Genomic DNA, 10,759 nt, shown 5'->3' with positions numbered 1-10,759 from the left:
TTTAATACTGGAATGGTAGCTATTATTGTAGGCAAATTCTATGAGTAGCGGATGGTCATCCCAATTCCCCTTGAAATCTAGAACACATGCTCGTAGCATATCTTCAAGTGTCTAAATGGTTCTCTCAGCCTGTCCGTCAGTCCGCGGATGGAATGTAGTGCTGAATTCACTTGTGTGCCTAAACCCTTCTGAAAAGAACTACAAAAGTTGGACATAAATTGAGCTCCTAGGTTTGATATAATAGATACAGGTACACCATGAAGCCTCACAATCTCCTTGATATACAACCTCACATAATCTTCAGCCGTGTAAGTTGTCTTAACTGGCAGAAAATTGGCAGATTTTGTAAGTCGATCAACTATCACCCAGATGGAGTTCAACTTATGATAAGAGCGAGGTAATCCAATAATGAAGTCCATAGCGGTCACCTCCCATATCCAGGTCGGAATCATCATATTCTTAATCAATCCACCAGGTTTCTGATGCTTAATCTTTACTTGGTGACAATTAGGACTCTGGGCTACAATTTCTACAATAGACTTTTTCATGTTATCCCACCAATACAGCTCCTTAACATCATGATACATCTTTTTCGAGTCGGGATGGATGGATTATCGGGACGGATAAATCTCAATCATAATCTTCTCTCGCGACCCTGCCACATTAGGCACACATAATCGGCCTTGGTATCTTAGTACCCATCTCCTTCTTCTCGAAAGCTGTAATCTTACGCTGTTGAATGCCCTCTCTCAATCATACTAAGGTAGGATCTTCATATTGCCGTGCTTTTACCTCGACTACCAAAGATGAATCTGATGTATTCTGTACAGTAACATCTCCGTCATCAGAGTCTAACAATGTGATTCTCATATTGGCCAGTTGATAAAGCTCTTTAGGCAACCTTTTTCTACCTACCTTAATGTGTACTAAGCTTCCCATTGACTTACGGCTAAGAGCGTCTGCCACAACATTGGCTTTACCGGGATGGTACAATATCTCGATATTGTAATCTTTCAATGATTCAAGCCAATTACCTTGCCTCAAATTCAAGTCCTTCTGCTTGAAGATGAATTGTAAACTCTTGTGAACCATATAAGTAGTGTCGCCATATCTTCAAAGCATATATTATTGCAGCCAATTCTAATCATGAGTCAGGTAATTCTTTTCATGTTTCTTCAATTGTCTCAATCATAAGAAATCACCTTCCCACGTTTCATCAATACGCACCCCAAACCTATACCTGAGGCATCACAATATACCACATAACCTTCTGTTCCTTCTAGGAGAGTGAGCATTGGCGCGTATGTCAATCGATTTTTTAGCTCCTAAAAACTACATTCACAAGCATCAGACCACTAGAACTTGGTAGCTTTCTGTTTTAACTTAGTCTGATATAGAGGAAAACCCTTCTACAAATCGCCTATAATATCATGCTGGACTGAGGAAGCTACGGACTTCTGACGATGTTGTAGGTCTCGGCCAATTCTTCACTGCATCTATCTTCTAAGTGTCGACATGAATACCCTCGTCAGATATCATATGGACAAGTAATGTTACTAAGTTCAGCCAGAATTCACATTTGAAGAGCTTAGCATATAATTTATGATCCTGAAGGGTTTGTAATACTATCCACAAGTGGCCCGCATGTTCCGCCTCCGAACGAGAATACACAATGTCATCAGTGAATACAATCATAAACACATCAAGATAGAGTCTGAATACAATATTCATGAGATCCATAAAAGTTGTTGGGGCATTTGTTAGCCCGAACGACATCGCCAAGAACTCAAAGTGCCCATATCTTGTTCGGAAGGCCGTTTTCAGAATATCCTTCTCCTTAACCCTCACCTGATGATACCCTGAATGTAAGTCAATCTTGGAGAAATACTTGGCACCCTGGAGTTGGTCAAACTGGTCGTCAATCCTTGCAAGTGGATATTTGTTCTTTATAGTAACCTTATTCAACTATCAATACACATCCTTAACGACCCGTCTTTCTTCCGCACGAACAAGACTGGTGCACCCCAAGGTGAAGTGTTAGGCCTAATGAAGCCCTTATCCAGCAAATCCTTCAACTGCACCTCCAACTCTCGCAACTCTGCCAGGGCCATCCTATATTGAGGTATAGAGATCGGTTGAGTTCCAGGCAACACATCAATGCTAAACTTAATCTCCCTTTCAAGAGGAAGGATTGGGAGTTCATCTGGGTAAACATCTAGAAATTCATTGACCAGGAGGATCAATTGTAGAGTAGGCGGCTTCGCCTCCGCATCCCTAAGTCAAACGAGATAATAAATGTAGCATTTTGAGATCATCTTCCTTGCCTTAAGATAGGAAATAAACCTACCTTTCGGCGTAGCAATGTTCCCCTTCCATTCAATGAAGGGTTCACCGGGAAACTGAAACCTAACCATCTTCGTATGATAATCAACGTTTGCATAGCAAGAAGCCAACTAGTCCATTCCCATTATCACATCGCAATCAACCATTTCTAACTCAAATAGATTCACCGAGGTTTGATGACTACAAATCATCACTATGCAACCTTTATATACCCTTCTAGCAATCACAGAATCTCCTATCATAATGGATACTGCAAGTGGTTTACTTATCAATTCAGGTTCAACGCCAAACTTATTAGTCATAAAGTGTGTAACATATGATAATGTAGATCCCGGATCAACCAACTAAATATACATCATAATAAAACACGGACAATATACATGTAACAACATCCGAAGACAACCCGAGATCATGTTGACCTACTAGAGCATAGGTTCGATTTTGAGTACCGCTCAAACTCGTCATTGCACCTCTGCCTCTATCATGACCTGTCGGCTACTGAAAACCCTCTACTGGAGGTCGAACTAACAAGGAAGAACCAGACACAAATCCAGTCGGCTGAGCCATACCTCCACCTCTTCTACTAGGACAATCCTGCATTATATGGCCAGGTTGTCCGCAAGAATAGCATGCATCATAACCTCAACGACACAGTCCAAAGTGGGCCTTGTCGCGCTAATCACAATGGGGCATTAGGGGTCTCGTATGACTAGTATCCCTATGATATTACAAGCCTAATGCCTGCGAACTATAACCTGGACCAGAATGGATAGATCGATCATACCGAGGCCTCTAAAACTGTAGAGGAGCACTATCTACAAGTGGCACTGAACTCATCGAAGACTGGGGCCTGATACTACCTCTGAAGTCACCAGAATACCCTGCGAATCTCGCTCTCTTATGCTAGCCCCTATCTTGCTCCCTATCTGTCTTTTGCTTGCGCTCACGATCCTTTAGTGTATGGGTATAAGCCTGAATACGGGAAATATCCATGCCTTCCACCAAGGAGGCTGTCATGCACTTATTTATCAGATGTGATCCCAACCCATTCCAAACAGGTGCACCCTATCGTTCATCTCGGCCACCATATGAGGAGCATATCTTGCTAAAGAATCAAACTGCATACTATACTCTAGCACACTCATATTACCTTGTCGAAGGTTCAAGAACTTATCAACTCTAGCTCGTCGTATCTCAACTAGCAAGTAGTGATAAAGAAAGGCCTCAGAAAAAATCCTTCCACACAGCTGGAGGAGAGTTCGGACCCTTGGATCTCTCCCAACTATTATACCAGAAAACCGCTAAATCCTGTAATCGATAAGAAGCCAACTCTACTACCTTAGTATCAGCATGCATAACCCGCAGTATACGATGAACCTGATCAATAAAAGTCTACGGGTCATCCTTGTGGTATGATCCGGTAAACACTAGAGGGTCTAGATTAATAAAATCACGAACTCTCGCACTAACTAATTTATCAGCAGCACCGGTATTCTACCTCTAAGCCTAAGCAGCTACCAATCTAGTCAACAACTACATCGCATTACGTATATCGTGGTCTGTAGTGCTATTCAGAGGAGCTGGAGGTACGGGTCCCTCCTAATATCCTCTAGAAGAGACGGAGTAGATGAGGTATGAGACGACATCTCACTCTGAACCTCACTTTGGCCTGATCTGGCTTGAGGCATCTGACTGGTACCCTTTCCAGTAGTTGTATCAAGCCGTCTACTAATCGCATGCTTCCTAATTGAAGACATCGCTGAAAGAAAACAAGGTTAATATTAGAGATGAACATTTATGACTCAACTCTACGCATGATTTAGATTCAGGAAGAAGGTAACAACTTTAGATGTCATGTAGTCTCCTGATTATAAATGTGGCGCGCTACACATCTATAATCAAGAATTTACTAGATATGACTCATAGAAAAACCCTAGGACAGACTTGCTTTGGTACCAAGTTTGTCACGACCCAAACTTAAGGGCCTTGACTAGCACCCGGGCTATACCTACCGAGCACCAACGTACATTTTATCTAACTTTTCTTATTATCTATAAGGGCCAACGAGATCAATATAAATGGTAGACATGAATCATGAACAACTAACAACGACAGATAATGGAATGAACATACATAACATAAGCCGTCAAGGATGTCATGAAGCTATATGTAAGGTATAATCTGAAAAAGCTGTCGTGAGAGACTATACAATAAAAATAAGCCGACAAGGCAATCCAAGCTATACATGAGTCGACACCTATCTATGAGCCTCTAAAGGAACATAAGTGTTGCAACATTACTGAAATAGAGCCTCGACATACCCATAATGTCTATAATAAAAGTACATACCAAGACCATGGCAAATCCATAGAAGGGATCTCGTCAATAACCGCTGAACTGGGCAGCCTACTGTGGTGGGGGAGTTGCGTCTACCTGTCTATCAGGACCTGCAACATGACATGCAGTGTCCACAAATAAAAGGGATGTTAGTACAAATAAAGTATTGAGCATGTAAGGCAGGAAAACATAAATAAGAACGGTAATGTAAGCAAGGATAGAGAATATTAGACCTGTAACATCTAAGTGCCTCTAAGGCGACTGACATGAAATGTATGATATATATATATATATACACACTTTTAAAAACATATGCCTTTATGGGAATCATCATCATATCGTACCCGGCCATAATAGGCTCGGTAAAAAGCATATCGGGCCATCATAAGGCTCGGTAGAATCGTACCCAACCACATGGAGCTTGGTAAAAGCCAACTAATTAGTGGTTGCACAATATGTGTCATACCCGGCCGACTATAAGGCGGATCGATAGAGTAAAATAGGTACATATATATAAAGCATGATGGACTCATTGGAATAATATTCTGAACCTTTCGGAGTGATGTAAGGTCTGTAACCTTCGTACACATTATTAGGACTAACTCTTTGTCATGGATCTTATAAGAATCAAGAAGTACCAACAATATTGATAACAAAAGAATAAGAGAAGTAACATCAACATCAATCGTTCCATAAGAAGGGAAATAATGTAAGTACTACTAGCTTCTAAGAGTGAAGTATCTTTGGATGCTCGTTCATTATATTATGTACAATCGGAGTCATGCAAAAGAAGGAAATGGATAGCCTCACATACCTTGTATATGCTACCCATCCTTAAGATATTCAAATGTCACGACTCCTTAGTATACAATAAGAGAAATGATACTATCGTTATCGTTTAAGTGTCATAACTGTTATATATCTATTTCAACCTATTTTACGATGAAACGGACAGCACCTCCCCTACTTATATGACCTACCACAAGTTAAAACAATCATCAAACAACCCAAACAAAATCAATAATAATCATACTACATTTCCCAAAATAGTCCACCAAACAACGACATTACTACCAAGCTTTTCGATAGATATCTCATAAGTTCTAGCTCCAACGACTTAGCTGCAACTTGGATAATCTAAAATACATGTAGAGTAAGAGGTTTCTTAACTTTAAACAGATAGAACAACTCCAATTTGACCTTAATTCACCGCAAAATATCCTTGTAATGCTGCCATAAGAACAAGGAAGCGAAACTAGCAATCAATTCGGATTTATGTTAACACATTGTGACATGAAAATCAATGCAATAAAAGTTTATTTTTGTCTTCTAGCTATCGTTCAAAAGTGTGATTCATTTGTTCTCTTCATTATTCGCGACGGAGCTTGTATCGATGGTCCGATCAAGGACTAATTCCACTGTTCATCCTAAGATCAGGCTTAAACATTTGCGATCAGTTTGATCATTTATCTTATCTTTAACTTATTTACATGTTGATCTTAATCATTTGTATTTAATTAAATCACATATCTTTTAAACCGCATACAAATTTAATTATTACTCATTTTTTAGGGTAAAAAGTTTGGAGCCTACCGTGGATCTAAGGATAATAGTGGGGATTTGATATAAATCTCCATAACACGCCCTATTTTACGCTTGTTCTTTGAAGTTTTAATTCTAGGTTAACCTAAGGATTTCAAATTCTCAGTCTGCTTGATAAGCGGCCAAAAATGCATATTTTTCGGTGTACTTTCATCTCATAACTTGTGTGGTTAAGGTAGGTTACATGAGTTTTTGTAGTGAATTATACTCATTACATGCATTCTTATGTGTAGGAGAAAGTTGGACGAAATGTGAGCAAAAGAAGTAGTTTCGTGACCAAAAGACAAAATAAAGACTTTGCTCGTTCACTCTCGCGTGCACACAAGAGAGTGACTGAGCTATTGAGGAAGAGCTTGGAGAAAAAATAGAAAAGTATAGCAAAAATGCATGGGAGTGCACGAGAAACCTAGAAGAAAAAGAACAAGAGAAGAACTTTGCTCGTTCACTCTCGCGAGTACACGAGAGAGTGAACGAGCTAACCTAAAAAGGCTGTTTTGAAGTGGGCTTGTATTATTTCACCCTATGCTAACCCTATCCCATATAAATAGTTTTAAAACGTGACTTTCCAGGGGAACATGACTTGTGAAAGAGAGACGCCACTTTTGAAGAGAAATTACACACGAGAAACATTCGGGAGCAAGGATATCTCAGATTTCTTCATCTTTTCTTAGTATTTTCAGTTATCCACACCTATGAATTTGTTTGATAATATCATGAGTGGATAAAACCCATAGTTCTGGGGTTGTATTTAGCCATGAATATTGTTGTTTGACGTTTACTTAACCTTGACTATAATTCACTAATATATGGTTGTTTCTTCAATTTTGTGATTAATTGATTAATTGTCTGGCTAGTAGTTAGGTTATATTTATTATCTATGATATGCTTGGGAAAGACATGTTTATATTAGAGAAGAATTAAAGAGAACATGATCTTAACTCTAAGGGAGTGATCGGCTCCAACCCTATACCACTACAGAATGACAAGAGTGGTCGATGCAGCTTTTACTCGAAAGGTCAGGATCGAATCCACAGAGAGCTAATATTGGTTTGGAATTGGGTTTCTATCTAATCTAGCTAAGTGCGATGTTCTTAATTGCACTTCCAATCATGCTTGGTTTGGTTACTATTCTACTTTTAACACTAATAAAGAATGAAAATAAACTAAGTATGATATTTTTGTAAGGTTTCCTCAATTGGTAAAAAGGCACTAGAGAAGTGACTTACACCTAGGTGAGTATCTAACGGGGTATAAAACTTAGGGCAAACTTGTTGTAATTGGGATCATGATATAACCATTGCACATAGTTACTCACTCTATACCTCTTGGTAGTTTGAGTGACTTTGCCCTAATTGGCTTTATCAAGCTCAATTGGGTGTTTATACAATGCAAGCAAAATTGGCTCAAGTCGGGTATTACTATCTCTAGGTTTAATCCTTTAATTGGGGCTATCAATATCTTGAACGCACCCTTATTTCTTGTTAGCCTGAATTTTCTAGACTTAGTCTCTCTTTCTCAAGAAGAGCCTAAGTCAAAAAGGCACAAATCAGTATTTGCAACCACCAATTTAACAATTAAAGCATAAATCAAGCTAAATATCATTAACCAATAAATATTTAAGCCCTAAAATTGAAGGCCCATTAAATACTCATACTAGGGTTGGGTCATAACCCTAGCTAATGGGTTTAGCTACTCATAATCAAAGAAGAATTAAAGATGGAGATGAAATATAAGGCATAGAAAGAATTACAAGAGTAAAATCTAAGATTAATTGCTAAAGATGTTCTAAACTTACTCAAAAAGGTAAAAAGCGGTTGTTCACGTGCTCCCTAAAACAACAGATGCCCTAAAAATCAAAAAAAAGAATTACTTATACATAGCTAAATTTTTCAGACAAAATTGCCCTTACGGATATTCTGTTGACAGCGGAAAATAGGCCGCCTCAGCACTATGACTACCGCGGCCGCGCAAAAGCAAACGTGGACTGCGGTTCTTCTCTTTTTAGCTGGTTCTGAACTTGAGTCCACTGGGAGCGAAAAAACACCCGCCTTAGCGCTCCTTCAACTGCGGCCGTGAAATATGATCACGGATCGTGCTTTACAATTTGAGCTCCCAACTAATGTTCTCTGATTCTTCATTCCGCTGAGGGCGAGAATTGGACTGCGGCTGCATTAGATGATACCGCTGCCATGCAATTTTACCACGGACAGTGGTAACTTGTTAAGCTTCAAGAACACTTCTGTGATTCCTCAATCCACTGAGAGCGACATCAGGACCGCCTCAGTGGTAGGCCTCCGCGTCTGCTGCTATTTCTCGCTGTCAGCACCCTTTGATTTTAACTTTTAACTTGTGCAGGTTTCACTCTTTTTTGAGTTGGTTATGACCTCCTTGTCTCTTTTTGACCAAACACTGCAAACAAGCACAATAAGTTAGCTTTCTTGAATACTTTATACACACTTTTAATCCAATCCTACGCAAAAAGGATCATAAAATAGGCTAGAATCCCTGGCTATCAAATCCTCCAAACTTAAGCTTTTGCTTGTCCTCAAGCAAACAAAGTGATTCCCAACTCCTCAAGATAAAAGAAAGGAAAATTTCAGCTGTCCTAAAGTAACCTCATCAAGAATCAATTGGGACTAACAATTACCCTCAACTCAAATACATTATTAACAATACACAACCTTTTTAGCACCATGGCTTTAGTGCGACACAAAAGCATCAAGAGTTGACTCAACTCATCAAAGAAACTCTTTCTATTACATTGGTGCAAACCTCACTTTTAGATTGTAGCACGCAGAACGAGGATTTTGAAAAACACACTCATCTCTCCAAAAAGGAAGGTCACAAGTCCGGCTCTAAGTACTATATGCTTGCCCCTTATGTGAGTCACCACTAATGTAAGCTCACTCAACTCAAGATCATATAGGGCTTTTGCGGGAATGTAATGAAGGATTTTGGTTCAAGGTAGGATATATTGGTCTATGAAGGTTTAATCTTTCCTTAAGCACTTTATTTTTTTCATGTTGGCTCACATTTTCTTGACTCTTTGAGTCATTTTCTTCTTCCTTAGGGGCTAGAGAGTCACACTGTCACTCTTTCTTGTTCATGTCAATCCTTTTTCTCCTTTCTAGTCTTTCCAAGACTTTCATCTTTACTTTTATTGAATCCCTTCATTTCTTCTACATTGTTCATTATTCTTTTGACTTTTGGGCTTTTTTCTTTCTTTTTCTTTTTCCTTCTCTTTCTTCCTTTTTGTACCTTTTATCACTTTTGCCTACCTCGTCTCGTCCCCCAAACTTATACTTTTGCTAGTTTGTGCTAAGGAAAGATCGGGTGTCAAGAGAGGATCATTTTAGAATGGATAAAGGTTTGTATCATGGTTTTTAAAAGAATAAGGGTTATGGCTCAACGGGGTTGACTAGGGATATCATCATTGGTGGGCTATGCATGTTTTCAAGTCTCAACTAGGATTAAAGGAAGCCTATAATCACTTCTCAAGTCAAGCTACACTTATGATTTCGCCTAGACAAACATTCAGGGCAAGTTCTAGACTTATTAGCACGGGACTTGAACTTGCAAATCAATACCTCATCACACAAGTTATAGGATTTCTAAAGAGATAGAGTCGAGGGCTCACAACAACCTTAGCTAAGATTTGAGCAACACAAATGGTTCCGAGAAACCACTTGATGATTGTTTAGTCAACACAAAAGTCTCAAGGTCACAACTATCACTATCCTATACACACCAATTTGTTTTTAACCATAAGGTTAAAGGTAAATGTATTAGGCCCAAGTGAAGCTTTGCCTGAGGAACTATTGTTCTCTAGCTACTATTTATACAAAAACAAAAAGAAAACAGACTCAAACCCTTAAGAAGGTTTTCATGTCATCCATCATCGGGAAGAGCCACCCGGTTCACACAAACTCTACCTTTGGAAAGAACCGTGGCATTAAGAAAACCAAAGGCTTATTGATTACGAAAACTTGTAAAAATAAGAAGCTATAAACTGAAATAAAGCTATTAAATGAAATAAGAAGCTACAAACTGAAATAAAGCTATTAAATGAAATAAGAAGCTATGCTATTAAGGAAAATTGCAAAAGAAGTTATGAAGTAAAATTCAGAAAGTAAACTGAATATGTACAATGGGGGATTTAGACAAATATACCTAACGAGGAATGAATATATACATGAGAAAGTAACTTTATATACAAATCGAGATTAAAAAATAACGAAAAGTGAAATAAATGGTAAAGTTATGTACATACCAAAAGAGAAAAATAACAATAAAAGAAAAATAAGTGTTATATTTACATCCCAGTATCACAAATCAAAATAGGACCACCCCCCCCCCAAATAACAACTAGCAAATAAGAACTAGTATTGTCCTCAATGCTAATAGCAAAAAATAAGATCAAGGAAGGGGTTAGAGAGTAAAGAAAACTCCCTATAGGTCCTCTGTCTGCATGGGGTCC

This window comes from Nicotiana sylvestris, chromosome 9, assembly GCF_000393655.2.
Source record: "Nicotiana sylvestris chromosome 9, ASM39365v2, whole genome shotgun sequence".
NCBI lineage: Eukaryota > Viridiplantae > Streptophyta > Magnoliopsida > Solanales > Solanaceae > Nicotiana > Nicotiana sylvestris.
Note: the sequence above shows the minus strand (reverse complement) of the source record.